The following is a 16638-nucleotide window of genomic DNA, read 5'->3' on the forward strand; positions in this document are numbered from 1 at the left end:
GAGAAAAGGTATCAGAATAATCCACTCCATAAGTCTGAGCATATCCTTTAGCAACAAGACGGGCTTTCAATCGGGCAATGGACCCATCATGATTGACTTTAACTGTAAACACCCATTTACACCCAATAGCCTTCTTATTTGCAGGTAAATTTACCAAGGTCCAAGTACCATTGTCCTCTAAAGCATTCATCTCCTCAATCATAGCATTACGCCATTCAGGGTGAGAAATGGCTTCTTTAACAGTCTTAGGAACAGAGATAGAATTAAGAGATGCAATAAAAGAACAAGAAGATGACGACAAATGATTATAAGACACAGATGAAGATACTAGATAAGTACACTTATGCTTACCTTTACGAAGAGCAATTGGAAGATCATCATTGGAGACTGGTTCTGATGACGAAGGAACAAGATCAGTTGAGACTGGATTTGCCGACGAAGGAGCTGGTGTAGGACATGGATCCGGAGGGGTTGGTCGTCGAGAATAAACCTGTACTGTAGGTGGCTTAGGCCTGGCAGGAGCAGATTCAATAGGATGTGAACCAGATGATGTGACAGTATAGATTAACAAATCATCATCCTCCCCCTGACTTGAATGAGGAGTAGATGGAAAGAAAGGTGTATCTTCTAGGAAATTAACATCACTTGACACAAGATATCTGTGAAGAGTAGGACAATAACATCTATACCCTTTTTGAACACGAGAATACCCAAGAAAAACACACTTCAAAGATTTTGGATATAGTTTGGTAACCTGAGGACGAACATCCCGAACAAAGCATGTACACCCAAATACCCTAGGCTTAATAGGAAACAATGTTTTATTTGGAAACAAAACATGATAAGGAGTCTTACCCTGAAGGACAGATGAAGACATATGGTTAATCAAAAATCATGCTGTGGAAACTGCATCAGCCCAGAAAGGTTTAGGAACATTCATTTGAAATAACAAAGCTCTTGCAGTTTCAAGAAGGTGTCTATTTTTCCGTTCAGCAACCCCATTTTGAGATGGTGTATCTACACAAGAAGTTTGACGAAGAATGCCATGCTGAAGCATTTAAGTTTGAAAGGATTCTGACAAGTACTCCTTAGCATTATCACTTATCAATATTTGTACAGAAACATTAAATTGAGTTTTAATTTCAGCACAGAAAGCAGAAAAATGAAAAAACACCTCAGAACGATTTTTCATTAAATATAACCATGTCATACGAGAGTAATCATCAACAAAAGTAACAAAATACTTAAACCCAGTTTTGGACTCAACTGGACACGGACCCCAAACATCTGAATGGACTAATTCAAAAGGAGCATTAGCTCGTTTACTGACTCTAGGACTCGAACTAAGACGATGGTGTTTAGCAAATTGACAAGATTCACAATTTAATGACGACAAATTCTGAAATTGAGGACAAATTTGCTTTAACACATGGAGAGAGGGGTGGCCCAATCGACAATGTGCTTCAAAAGGGGTTACAACTCCAGAACAGGCTATGGATCTTGGAACTTGTGTAACAAGGATGTAGAGACCTCCAGACTCATGTCCCTTACCAATAATCTTCTTCGTCGTAAGATCTTGAAATAAACAATAATCAGGAAAAAATGAGACACAACAATTAAGGGTACGAGTGAGTTTGCTAACAGAAATTAAATTAAATGATAACTGAGGTAAACTAAGAACATATGACAAAGGAAGTGATGGTGTTGGACTAATTGTGCCAGACCCAATAACACAAGATGTTGACCCATCTGCTAAAGTAACAGGAGAGGTAGATTTATGTGACTGAAAGGTAGAAAACAGACTTGAATTACCTGTCATATGATTTGTAGCTCCAGAATCAATGACCCATTTTGAAGAGGAGGAAACAAGACATGTATTGGGTTTACCTGACTCGACGATGGCAGTAACAGGAGTAGATTGAGGTTTCAATGATTCTTGGTACCGAGCAAATTTGGCATATTCATCTGCAGATATCATAACAGACTTCTCAGAAGTATCTGTGGTGGATGCAATATGGGCTCACTGAGTCTTCTTATTCTGCAACTTCCTGCAATCCCGCTTCATATGTCCTGGCTTATGACAGTAATGACACACTATCTCTCCTAACTCCTGTCCACGAGTATTAGTACTTTTGTCATAGTTACTTAACCTTCCACTACCACTCCTGTATTGTTGTCTCCCTGATTCAGATGTATTATTACGGCTAACAAGGGCACTACTAGGCTGAACAGGTGGAGAACATTCTGTACGAAGGACCCTACTGAAAGCATCTTGTAGAGAAGAGATCTCTGAACTGGAAAGAATCTGAGATTTAACAGTCTCAAATTCAGAAGGTAGGCCAGCTAAAAAACTCATAACAGCCATCTTTTCTCGCTGAGCTTGTTGAACAGTCACATCAGTTTAAACGGAAGCAACATATTAAGTTCTTCATATGTTTTTTTGAAATCCATGAAATAGCTTGTAAGAGATCTATCGCCTTTGTCTGCCCTGTAAAAGGCTTTGCACACATCATAAATGCGGGAAATATTCCCCTTTCCGGAGTACAAGAACTCTCGATAGTTCATTGATTCCTTAACAAATCCATAGTGAGTGACTAAACCAACCACCTCACTTTCAATGGAGTTACGTATCTGCAAGAACAAACGGGCATCCTCCCTCAACCAAGACTTTCTCGAGTCATCATTAGGAGGGTCATCAGTCAAATGGTTATCCATAGCAATACTCAGCAAATATAGTTGAACAATTTTACTCCAATCCAGATAATTAGAGCCATTAAGCTTATGCTCAGTTATTTTTGACATCACTGGAATAACATCCGACATAACTACTGATTTCTTGTCTGCCATAATCTCAAAATTCAAATAAACAGAATATTTTGAACACCGAAAATCAACAGAGCACACCTGTTGAAAACACCAGAATGGATATGCACGTAACAAAGCACAAATATGTGCTCTACAGGATGAGGCGAGCCAAAAGACAACGACCGAAAAAAATTTTTCCGGCGACAGATCTGCCTCCACGTGCCAGCGCGCGTGACTGTGGCAGAATCTTCAGGCGGTGCGTGAGACACACGCACAGGGCTGCTGACTGCCGGACTTTGCAGAGACTAGATGCTCTGACTGCTCCAAGGAGGTGACCCGAAACACCCAGAATTTTTCCTCTACCTACTGTTTACTTAAAACAAAAGGGCAGGCAGAGACTAGATGCTCTGATACCATGTAAAATAAGAGTAAACAGAGGAAGAAGAAGAATTTGTTGTATTATTCATCAATCTCGTATGTATATATACAAGTTACAAATTCTATGTTAGGAAAGAATATATTAGGAAAGAATATATTAGGAAAGAAGACTAATCAAATTCCTACAAATCTGTCCTACAATCAAGGTAAATCATATCTCCCTAGTATTTACTTCCTATTTTAGTTATACAGTCTGTAACATCATATCTCCCTAGTATTTACTTCCTATTTTAATTATACAGTCTGTAACATCTTCCTATTTTTTCATCTCAAAGTGATTTCCTAACCCTTTTTGGGAGTTATGGAGGGCTATGCAGTTGAAAACAAACCGGAAAGTGAGATAAGACAAGGAAGAGGAGGTGTTGGAGACCCGTTTTCGGGGTTGGGACCATCACTACAGTTAAGTTAGATGGTACAAACTACTTAGAGTGGTCACAATCTGCAAAGATGGCCATTGGTGCTTGTGGGAAATTGGGGTATGTCACTGGTGAGGAAGAGAAACCCGAAACTAACTGCTCCCGATGGGTACAAGAGAACTATATGGTAATGACTTGGCTGTACAATTCCATGTTGCCCCATATAAGTAAAAACATTTTATGGGCTAACACAACTAAGGAGATTTGGGATGGAGTTGCAGAAACCTATTCACAGAATGAGAATGTTGCTAGAGCCTACCAGTTGAGGAACCAGGTAATTGCTACCAGACAGGGAGATAAGTCTGTTGCTATTTATTTTTCGGCCCTCAAAACCTTACGGCAGGAGATAGATCATTTGGAAACTGTGATTTGGGAAAGAAGCAAGGATGCAGTAACTTACCAGAAACTGTTAGAGAAGGATAGGGTTTTTGAGTTTCTAGTTGGGCTTAACCCCGAGTATGACATTGCACGGTAGCATATCCTCTCCAGAGACAGTGTAACTCTCTCTCAGGTATATGTCTTTGTGTCAGGAGAGGAGAGTAGGAGGAATGTGATGATGAGGAACCCATGCCTTGAGCAGTCTGTTATGGTTAGCATAGTGAAACCTAAGCAAAGTGGAGATAGGGACGGAAATGAACTCAGGAAGGAAAATAGGAAGGATTTGATCTGTGACTACTTTAAGAAGTCTAAACATACTAGAGATACCTGTTGGAAGATTCACCCTCACCTTGTGCCGAGCCCACTTAGAAACAAGAAGGGAAATGTGAATATAGTAGTAATCGGTGACTTATCAGGACCACCTACTACAACTTCCCTAGAGTCTGTTGTAGCAACTGCAGTGAGGGCTGAACTGGAGAGATATGGGCAGCTACTAAATCAGAGAGATACAGTCAGCCCTAATCCATTATCTGGAGGACAAGGTACAGGTGGATCAAGAGGTGACCATTCTACTAATTTTGAACATACAGGTAGTTCACATGCCACTGCAAACTATGTTTCTACTACAGGTAAGGAGGGGCCCCCTTGGATTATAGATTCAATAGTCTCAGAGCATATGACCGACATTTCCACCATTTTCTCCTCATACCACCTCTGCTCTAGCAGAGATAGAGTTTCCATAGCTAATGGACCACATGTTCCCATTGCTGGGAAAGGGTCTGTCAAGATAACCGATTCTATTTCCCTACCTTCTGTCCTCCATGTTCCTAGACTGAGTATTAACCTTTTATCTATTAGTAGTTTGACAAAGAATTTGAATTGTTCAGTGATTTTCTTTCCTGGTCATTGTGTTTTGTAGGATCTTGAATCAAAGAGGACGATTGGGAGTGGTCGTGGGGTGAATGGAATCTACCTTATTGATGCACTTCCTAGTTATCAGAGTCATCATGTCAGTAGGGGTATTAAGTTAGAGTCAGTGGGTCAGATTATGCTTTGGCATAATCGGTTTGGGCATTTGTCTTTTACTTTGCGTTTCTTGTTTTTGAAGTTGTTTGAGTCTGTAAATTTATCCAGTTTAGAGTGTGAAGGTTGTTAACTTGGAAAACATGTAGACATTCCTTTAAAGCTAGTAATAAAAGATGTTCTTTTGCTTTTGATATTGTTCATACTGATGTGTGGGGGCCATATCACATTCCCTCTATGGATGGCTATTGATATTTCCTTCTGTCGGTGGATGATTATTCTCGATATTCTTGGCTATATTTGATGAGATCCTGTGATGAGGTGCCATCTTTGGTTCAACAGTTTCATCAGGTGGTGCTAACGCAATTTGGGGTATGAGTGAAAGTGTTTACGTCAGACAATGCCATGGAATATTTTGAAAAAAACCTAGCATCATACCTATCAGAGCATAGAGTAATCCATCAAAGCAGCTGCTCATACTCTCTACCACAGAATGGTGTAGCAGAAAGGAAGAACAAACACATTGTGGAAGTTGCAAGAAGCATGATGATGACCTCTATTGTTCCAGTTTGGTTTTAGGGTGATGCAATTCTTACAATGATTTTCTTGATTAGTTGGGTGCCTTCTCGTATTCTTGGATATAGCAACCCGTTTAGCCTTATTTTTCCCGAGGGGGAGATGTTCCATATTCCTCTAAGGGTGTTTGGTTTTGTATGCTTTGTCCATGTTCTTGGTCCTCACCGCTCGAAACTAGACCCTAAGGCAAAGAAGTGTGTCTTCCTTGGGTATGCAGGAAACCAGAAGGGGTATTATTGCTATGACCCAGTCTCTGGGAGTCGGTATGTTACTATGGATGTCACCTTTTTCGAGTCCACACCTTTCTTCCCGGGGGGATCTTCTCAGGGAGAGTGTTTTGGGGAAGGAAGTGAGCAATCTATACCACTTCTGGTTCCAACCCCTTTGTCCACTCCAGTGTTCGACCCTCCTATTTCACCTACTTTACCATCTCGCTTGTGTCCTGTTTCTTAGTGTTTTACACGACAACGTCTATGACAACACATGGAGGTTGATTCCACAAGTGAAGAACCCACATCACTTCTTATCAACTCCTCGGAGACTCCAGGTGCGACTGACACTGATCCAGGTATGCTCCTTGCTTCCTCTGATGATTTAGTTCCTATTGATACTACTAACCCCATTGCCGATGACCTTGACCTTTCTATTGCACTTAGAAAAGGGAAGAGAAATTGTGCTGCTCATTGTATCTCACACCATCTCTCCTACAGCGGACTATCTCCTTCCTACCGGACCTTTCTTTCCTCTCTCGACTCCGTGTTTATACCCAAGGGTGTTACTGAGGCTCTCTCCAAACCTGAGTGGAAGACACTATGCAGGAGGAAATGAAAGTTTTGATTAAGAATCAAACGTGGGAGATCTACCAGAAGACTATCTCCTTCCTACCGGGCCTTCTTTTCCTCTCTCGACTCTGTGTCTATACCCAAGGGTGTTACTGAGGCTCTCTCCAAACCTAAGTGGAAGACAGCTATGTAGGAGGAAATGAAAGCTTTGATTAAGAATCAAACGTGGGAGATCTACCAGAAGGCAAGGAGACAATTGGATGCAGATGGATTTATACAGTGAAATACAAGGCGGATGGGAGTATAGAAAGTTATAAGGCAAGGCTGGTTGCAAAAGGGTATACTCAAACTTATGTCATAGATCACTTTGAAACCTTTGCATCAGTGGCAAAGATGAGCTTAGTCTGGATTCTTCTCTCACTTTTAGCTACATACTCTTGGCCACTCTTCCAACTTGATGTGAAAAATGCTTTTCTCAATGGGGATTTGCAAGAAGAGGTGTATATGGATCTTCCAGTTGGTTTCTACAATGATGTGGAAAAGGAAAAGGCATGCAAGTTGAAGAAGTCTCTATATGGTTTGAAACATTCACCTAGAGCTTAGTTTGACAGGTTTAGATGAGCCTTGGTTGTTTTTGGCTATACTCAGACTCAATCCAATCATACTCTGTTTGTGAAGAGGAGGGGGTCTCTGGTGTCAGTTTTGATGGTGTATGTGGATGACATTGTAGTTACGGGAAATGATCTGAGTGAGATTGATACCTTGAAGATGAATTTGCACAAAGAGTTTAAAATTAAGGATTTTGGGGAGCTGAGGTACTTTTATGGCATTGAGGTGGCAAGATCAAAGCATAGAATCTTCATCTCATAGAGGAAGTATGTTCTGGATTTACTACAGGAGAGGGAAACTTGGGGAAAAGGCAGCTAGTACACCTATTGATAAGAACCACAGGATAAATGCTTTAGAAGGTGAACTAGTGAAGGATGTTGGGAGATATCAGAGATTAGTGGGGTGGTTGTTATACTTATGTATGACACGACCAAACATCTCTTATGCAGTGAGTGTGGTGAGTCAATACATGCATGCCCCATGTGTTCAGCATTGGGGGGCTATTGACATGATACTTTCTTATTTGAAGGGACACCCAGGTAGAGGCATATTGTTTGCTGACCATGAACAATTGAAGCCAGAGGCTTACACCGATGCTGGTTGGGCAGGGTGTCTAGATGACAGGAGATCTACATCAGGAGTTTGCACTCTTGTTGGAGGTAATCTAATTTCGTGGAAGAGTAAGAAACAAACAGTTGTGGTAAGGTCATGTGCAGAAGCTGAATACAAAGCCATGGCACATGGTGTTTTAGAGCTCTAATGGATCCATTCCTTGTTAGGAGAGATTGGGATTGAGGCAAAAGAACCTATGATGCTATATTGTGACAATCAAACAACAATTAACATTGCCCACAACCCAGTTCAGCATGATAGGACAAAGCACATTGAAGTGGAAAGACATTTTATAAGAGAAAGGGTGACTTCAGGGGAAGTTTGCTTGCCATATGTTACGTCTGATTTGCAGTTTGTCGATGTTCTTACAAAAGGTGTTGCAAGAAACAAGCTGGAGCATGACCTATGCGGGTTAGGAATGTGTGACATTTATTCCCAACTTGAGGGGGAGTGTTGAGTTATTGGGCCGACTTTATTTATTTTTTATTTACATAATTCAGTTAGGAAGTTGTTGTTAAGTTATTGGGCCTTAGGTCCATTAGTTTATGTCATGTTAAGTGGTTCTTTTTAGCTTCTTACAAGTAGCTGACCTACTAAGGGCATACTTGTACTTGTACATTCTTTTAATGAGTATATAATTAAAAGGAAGGGGGTGGCCAGAATTGATTCTTTTTGGCTTCCTCTCATTCTTTTCTATTTCTTCTTCTTTAATTTTTTAGCAAAAACTTTTCCCTTCTTTCTTCTTTCTTCTTTTCATAAAGTTTATATCAAAACAGCTATCAAAGCTTTTCTACTAATAGGAAAAGCATAAAATTTTAAAAAGGCACACATCTGGGCTGAGGCGCATCAGGTGCACTCGTATTTGCTAATGTTCATTCATTCATTCTAATAAAATATCTTCTTAAAAGGCAATTAAGCTATAAAGTCATTATTTTTTATGTGAGAGTTTAAGAATTTAAGACCCTAACATGGAACTTGTTTGGGCTTGCCTCGAGGGGTGTGGTACAAAGGTGGCTTGTAGAATAAGGAATGCAATATGTTTTACATCACATTAGCTACTTGAAGTAATGCAATGGAGGAAAAAAAGATATTGTGGGTTTTACATGCTTGAAAATGCTTTATATGTTTGATTTTATTTTTAAATTTTCATTTGAATACGCTTTACATGTTATATTTATGCATTTTAATTTTAGATAATTGGTATTTTAAAACATTTATTTTAAAATTTAAGTTTATATTTTTATTAATATTATGTTTAATATTTTTTGAATTTTCTGACATTTTTTATTTTTAGCAAATTTTTACTTTTTGGCTTCAAAAAGCTGCGTGCCTTGAGCGCAAATTGCCCCTTGTGCTTTTAAAGCACTGTGCTAGGGTGGATCTAATTAGGGTTATTCTTCCTCCCAAGGAGATATAGTTTCTTTTCCACAAAGCTAGTTTTTTAGCAAATCTCTCTAACACTGACTTCCAAAAACCATCAGCTCTCGGCTTGCCCCCAAAGGTAGTCCTAGGTAGATTATAGGCCAGCTTCTCACCTCACAACCCAACACCTCTACAAAACTTGAATGTTCCCCCTCTTCTAGGTTAATCCCAACAATTCCACTTTTATTGTAATTTATCCTCAGCCTTGACAAGCCCACAAAGTTGTCAATCAATAACTTCAAATTTCTCACCATCTCTAAATCAATGTCCTCACGAAACAAGATTGTATCCACAACAAATTAGAGGTGTGAAACAACAACTTGATTCCTACCATTTCTCCACCCCTTAATGAGACCCTATGCATCTACAGCCACAATCTTACCACTCTAACACTTATGCCACAAGGGTGAATAGAAAAGGGGATAAAGGGTCTCCCTGTCTAATTCCTCTCTTAGCCGAGAAGAAATCTTTTGCTACCCCATTAACTGAGCGTTTAACAAAAAATTCCAGTCAACTAAACCATAGGCCTTTTCTAGATCCAATTTGCATACCAATCATTTCACTCTACTTTTTGTTTTTTCAACAACACATTCATTTGCTATTAGGATTTTGTCCACAACTTGCCTTCCTTCTACAAAGCCCCTTGAAACGGTGAAGTGACAGATGGCAGCGTGTACTTAATCTTTTAAGCTAAAACCTTTGATATGGTCTTGTAAGGACTTTCCTATCAAGCTTATAGGCCTTAAATCCTTTGGAGATAATGCCTCTTTCCTTTTGTGGATTAAAGGTATAAAGGTGGCATTTCTCCAAAAGGAATTTCCCCTTTAAAGTAAAACATTAATGACATCCAAAATCTCAAATTTGAGGAAATCCCAACACTCTTAATAGATAGCCATAGAAAAACCATTTGGGTTAGGGGCTTTAGACCTATCCATTGCAAAGATTGCTTCCATAGTTTCTTCCATTGAAAATCTTTCTATCAACTCCTGTGCTTGCTCATATGAAATTCTTTTCCAATTCAACTCTAGAAGTCTTGGAATGCTCCCTTCTGCATCTGAGAAGATTGATTTAAAATGATTCACAAAGGTCCTCACTATTTCATGGCTCTTTCTTATCTCTTGACCATCAACCACCACACTATGAATGGTATTTTTCTTTATTTTGCCATTTGCTAATTGGTGAAAGAAATTAGTATTACCATCTCCTTCCACCAGCCATTTGTTCCTTGATTTCTATCTCCAACAAATTTCCTCTTTTCGTAGAACCTTCTCCAATTCTACCTTCTTTTTCCATCTTTCCTCCCTTTCCTCCTCAGGCAATATATTCTTAGAGCCTCTTTTTCTGCCTAGTTTTTCAATCCTAGATGAAATTACCATTTTGATTTCTTCAACTCTTCCAAAATTCTCTTTATTCCAATTCTTTTTTTTTCTCAGATTTTTTAACTTTTTACAAAATCTCCCTATTTTCTTTCTCCCTTGGACTTTGATTTCTTCCCACTAAGTATTTAACCTTTCCTTAAAGAATAGATCCTCAAACCACATAATTTCAAAACGGAAAGGTGTAGGTCCCCCCCAGTGGGGCTTCTTTTTCAATGCATAGGGGACAATGATCTGATGTAACTCTAGGCAATGCTTTTGAAACTAAATTCCTCCACATTTCCTCCTAGAAAAGATCTCTATCTCTATATGAGTTGGGGCCACAGACATTAGTTGGTGCCCATTCTCTTCCACAGTACTGGACAAGATTATAATTGTTGATGACTTGATTTCAAGTGGCTGGGATTTAGAGATGGATATTTGTTATGTGGATATGCCGAAGTATCAATTTCACATATTCTATTTGCATTCTGAGTTATACTAAAGGTGCAAGTTCATTCTACCACCCTTTGTTATGAATGATGTTTTTTGGAGACCTTTCAGCTATTGCTGGAGGTTGGTTGGTGAGAGGTTTCAGCAGCAGAAGCCACATTTTATGAATCTAGCGCCTTCTATATTTTAAGAAATCAATGTTGCCTTCTGGTGTCAGTTATCTTGACTCCTCTTTGAAGTATACTGTTTGTAATGTACATGTTTTGTAAAAGGGTCTTACATTATGATGCCGATGGGATGGTAGAATGGAGTGATTGCTTGTTACAATAGTAATTGGTAAACTCTTGGCTGACAGGTGCCAGAATGCAGGTTTTAGTATGAAGGTAACCACTTCGTAGTTCGTACAAAAAATACCAGAGTTTAGGTCCTGTTTAATCCACCCCTCCCAAGACTCCAGATAGCTGGTACCAGCCCAAGATTTTGCCATCAGACCAAGCATGGAAATGCAAAGTTGCTAATAATTTTGTGATCATATTTGGTTATTGTAGCTTTATGTGTTAGGGAACCATGAGGAAACCCTGTTGTGTCTAAAGATTCAAAGCTAATTGCTGAAAGCACATGAAAGAAAGTTTGTGGACCACTAGCTGGCATTGCAGAGCATGTATGAGGCAAGGATTAAAGTTTTTTCAGAATCTTTGGAATTCCAATATTCTGTTCCAGTTTCAAGAATGACTAAAATGAATTGATTTTCACTGAATTCTTGTATGGCACCCTTTGTCAAAACAGCCTTTCTCCTAGACCCCCAGTGGAGTTTATACTTCAGTTTGATGGCAGCTGTTTAGCTTCATTGGATCATAGGGGACAAGCTGGTATCGGGGGTCGAATTATTAACTCTAATGGGAATCTGATCTGGGCTTTTAGTGGGCCAATTGATGTGGCAGATGCGGTGGAATCTGAACTCTGTGCCTTGTTGGTGGGTTTGAGATCAGTGTGGCTCTTAACCTCGCTGAGGTAGGGAGAAGGTGATTCCAAAATTGTAATCAGCTGGATGAAAAACTTTAAGGAGGGTCTTTGGAGACTCAATTGCTTTTTTAACGAAATTGTGGAAATTAAGTCTATTTTTGTCTGTCACTTTAGATGAACTCCTAGAGAGCTGGATTGTTTGGCCAAATCAGGGGCGGGGAGGGTTTTTTTTTTGCATAGTGACTCCTCAATGCCATTGTAAATCAGAGGAGGGTCTCTTTTTGACTTTTTCTCTTGCTCGGTTTTGTTGTACATCCCCTTGTCTTGCGGGAGATTTCAACGTCATAAGGTACAGTCATGAGCACTCAAGGGGCAGAGTGTCAAACAGAAGTATGAGAAACTTTTCAAATTTCATTTCCAGACACTTGTGTGATCTTCCCCTTAAGAATGGTCTGTTCACCTGGTCAAACATGCAAGGAAACAACATCAGCTGCAGACTAGATAGATTCCTTCTTTCTCAAGATTGGGTGGAGAGATTTTCCAATCTATTCCAGGAACTACGCCCTCGGTGCACATCTGATCATTGGCCCTTAGTGCTGAACACTTTATTGACCTTATAAAGAAAGCCCCCTTTTAGACTGGAAAAATTATGGGCCTTACACAAGGACTTCACCAAAAATGTAGCTGGTTGGTGGGAGGAATGTAATGTGGAGGGCTGGGCTGGTTTCAGGCTGTTACAGAAGCTAAAGTTCATAAAAAGGAAGTTAAAGGTGTGGGGAAAAGAGGAGTTCAAAGCCCTTGAGGAGGAAAAAAGGCTTATTATTTCTGAGCTGGGAGTTTTAGATACGAAGGAACAAAATGGCTCTCTAGAAGAATCAGGGAGAGAAAGAAGAACTGATTTGAGGAAGGAGATGGCTGAAGGAAGGAAGATAATAGCTCCAGATTCTTCTATGTCTATTCTTCGGGAAGACGCAGGAAAAATCTCAACTCTATGTTGAAAGTGGGCTAAAGGGAAGTGGAGAATTCTGAGGAGATTACAGATGCTTTTCTTTCTTTCTTTAGAAACTGTAAAGAGACTGGGCCGAATGGGTCCTAGTATCTTCTCTTGTAATATTTTTTCTATTTTCCTGTTAGCTAATGGGCCTCTCTTAATGGGCCTGTTATTTATTTTTGTTTGATCTCTTTATGTTACTGGCTAGCTGGCCGCCCACTTAAGGGCATACTTGTAATTATTTTAACATTAATTTTAGTAAATAGGATCATTCAAACCTTTCTTCTTCTTCCTCCTCTTTTCTCCATCTTCTTATCTTGTACTGCTGCTCTTACTTTTCTTCCTCCTTTTTCTCTCTAATTTTTCAAGTTTACACCTATTTTTGAGGATAGAGCAAGTTTCTTTCTTCCTTCTTTTCTTCTTCCTCTTTTCCCATACACCCTTAGATTAAGAGAGTGTATGGAGAGATAGGTTCTCTATAGCTCAGATGATCTTTGGCCTAGTTGGTAGAGGGTTTGGAGAGTTTAAATCTGGCTGGATATTGCCAAGAAGTGGTGCTGTTCTGTTGCTGCCCAAAACCCTAGCCGATTAGAGATTTTTGAAGGTACAGGTAAAGGTGAAGCTTTGGGTGTGGTGCTCTATGCTTGGGAGGTGTCTTTTGACTCCTAAAGGAGGGCGGTTCAGGTTTGGAAGAGATTGGGAAGCTTTGGTAGGAGCAGCTGCATCTTCTCTCTTCCTCCCTAACAGTTGGACGGAGTAAAACCCTAGTTTTCAAGCATCTGGGTTTTGGTTTGCCTTCAAGTAAGTTTATATAGACCAAATTTCTGGTTCTTTGATTTTCGTTTGATTAATGGAGCCATATGGAAGTGAGTTCAAGCAAGTACCAGTTTCCGGCCTTGGCTCGGTAGATTCCGTTTTTACTGGTGTGACCACAATCAATCTAGATGGGACAAATTATCTTGCTTGGGCACAGTCTATAAGAATTTATGTCTGTAGTAGAGGAAAACACAGGTATCTCACAGGTAGTAAAGTGAAACCTGAAGAGACAGACCCTGAATTTGAGAAATGGATGTAGGAGAACTATACAGTCATTGGATGGTTGGTCAACTCTATGCAACCTCATATAAGTCAGCATTATCTCTGGATGTCTTCGGCTAAGGAGATATGGGACAATGTTACTGAGACCTATTCACAGAAGTTGAAAAGTGACGTGAAGAACCTAAGACAAGGGGAGAAGAGTGTAGCAATCTACTATTCTATATTGAAATCCCTATGGCAAGAAATTGATGTTATGGAGACAATTGTATGGGAGAGTAAGAATGATGCTTAAATGTATAGGAAGTTGGTGGAGAGAAATTGGGTGTTTGAAGTTCTTACTGGACTTGACCCTGAGTTTGACATCATTAGGCAAAATATCCTGGCCAAAGATGAGGTCACTCTTTCTCAGGCATACGCTATGATAAGCAGTGAGGAGAGTAGGCGGCGGGTTCAGTTACAAAGTCCACCTACAGAATACTTTGCACATGCTGGAATAAAGCCAAAGGGTCCTACTGAGAAAAAGGAACAAATATGTGAATATTGCAAGAAACCGAGGCATACAAAGGACACTTGCTGGAAGCTTCATCCTGAGCTTCTTCCTGATAGGTTTAAGAATAACAACAGTTCTAAGAAGAGCAGTTGGGTAGGAAAGCCTAAGACAACTAATGTTGCTATAGTACCTGAAGGAGGAAATAAGGAGAGTGAAGAAAAATCAACCATTGAGCAGTTGGCAGCAATGAAGGCGGATTTTGAAAAGTATGGGAGGCTGCTAAATCACTTGGAAGCTACTGTTTCTTCATCTCACTCTTCTAGCAACACATCATCATCATTTGCATTTGCTCACTCAGGTATTCGTGCTTCTGCAAATCATGCTTTAGTTTCAGGTAATCATAAAATCCCTTGGATTATTGATTCCGGTGCATCAGACCATATGACTAGCCTGTCTAATCTCTTTTGCTCATACCACCTTCTCTCTGGTAAAGAGAAAATATCCCTTGTTGATGGGTCTCTTGCTCCCATTTTTGGTAAAGGGGATATAAAGACCTCTGACACCCTTTATTTATCCTCTGTCCTTCATGTCCCTAAACTTAATACAAACCTTTTATCTGTTAGCAGCTTAACTAAATCCATGAATTGTAGCATAACCTTTTTTCCCATTCATTGTGTTTTTCAGGACCTGCAATCTCAGGGGATGATTGGGAGTGGCCATGAGGCGAACGGAATATACTTGCTGGAAACACCAGATAGAGCTTTTGGACCACCTCATGGAGTTGCCTTAGAGTTAGTCTTGTCAGAGTCTATTGGCAAAATCTTGTTATGTCACTTTCGGTTTGGTCATTTGTCTTTTTCTGCTTTGAGTCATTTGTTTCCAGATATGTTTAAGGGAGTGTCTTTATCGAGTCTTCATTGTGAGTCGTGTGAACTGGCAAAGCATTGTAGATATTCTTATTCAGTAAGCAATAAAATATCTCTTTCTCCTTTTCATATTGTTCACTCTGATTTGTGGGGCCATATCATTTGCCAACTATGGGGGGTTACAGGTACTTTATCATTTTTATTGATGACTACTCTCATTACACTTGGATTTATCTCATGAAATCCAGGGATGAAGTACCAGCTATTGTGCAAAATTTTCATGAACTCATCCTCACCCAGTTTAACACTCGGATCAAAATATTCCGTTCTGATAATGCTAAGGAGTATTTTGAGAAAACCCTCTCCACCTATCTTGAAACTTTTTGGGTTATTCATCAAAGTTCTTGTTCCTACACTCCACAACAGAACGGAGTCCCTCTTGTTTGCATCCCATGTTCCTATTAAATTTTGGGGAGATGGTGTTCTTACTGCTACCTTTTTGATCAACCGTATGCCCTCCCGGTTTCTTAACTTCAAAACCCCCTTTAGCCTTCTCTTCCCGGATGAGGATATTTTCTCTTCCTCTCTGTGTTTTTGGGTGCACTTGCTATGTGCATGTTCACAGCCATCAAAGGCACAAATTTGAACCTAAGGCTCGTAAATGTGTTTTTCTGGGATATGCCTCCACACCGAAGGGATATTGCTGTTTTGATCCAGTTATTGGCACCCGCTTTGTATCTCAGGATGTCACATTTGTTGAGTTGACTCCTTTCTTAAGTATTTCTCCTGAGGGGGAGAAATCTGAAGAACCCTTTGCTATGTCTCCAGCTGTTTCTCTTCCTATTCCTCTTGAGTCCTCTCATGAGGTGTCCCTTCTCCCACTAGACCTACCTCCAATATTCCTGTTCCTCCTCCTCCTTCACCTCATTCTCCTATAATTCCTCTTCATCCTGTTCTCCAAAGGTGGTACTAAAGGCACAGATTCAGACATGGGCAAGTTGCTTCCACTCCTACAGAAGAGCCTCTTTCTCCTTCCATCATTATTGAGGTAACAGGTCAGCCTTCCTTAAGACATCCAGCTTTACTCAGTGAAGGAGGGATGATGTTACATTTTGATGGAGGTGCTGCAGGCAATCCGGGGTTAGCTGGAATTGGAGGTATCTTAAGGGATGAAAGAGGTAACATTTGCTGGGTTTACAGTGGACCATCGGTTTCACTGACTCAACTAAGGCTGAAGTGTTGTTTGCTCTCACTGGAATCAGAATAGCTAAAAGTCTGGGTATTCAGAACCTTTCCATCGCAGGGGACTCAGCAAATACCATCAAATGGTTAAGGGACAAGGAAGGGGGTCCTTGGAGGTTAAGCCATTATTTGGCAGAAGCAAGGGATTCCCTAGACAGTTGAAATGCAAACCAGTTTTG

General features: G+C 40.0%; 1 protein-coding gene across 6 annotated transcripts in view; it reads left to right on the forward strand.

Annotated features, from left to right (window-relative positions):
* The window catches only part of LOC104592757 (ADP-ribosylation factor GTPase-activating protein AGD3-like), a 125825-nt gene that overhangs the window by 14850 nt on the left and 94337 nt on the right, over positions 1 to 16638 (forward strand). The window lies entirely within an intron of this gene.

Source organism: Nelumbo nucifera, chromosome 3 (assembly GCF_055504915.1).
Source record: "Nelumbo nucifera cultivar China Antique chromosome 3, China Antique-T2T, whole genome shotgun sequence".
In the NCBI taxonomy this organism is placed as follows: Eukaryota; Viridiplantae; Streptophyta; class Magnoliopsida; order Proteales; family Nelumbonaceae; genus Nelumbo; species Nelumbo nucifera.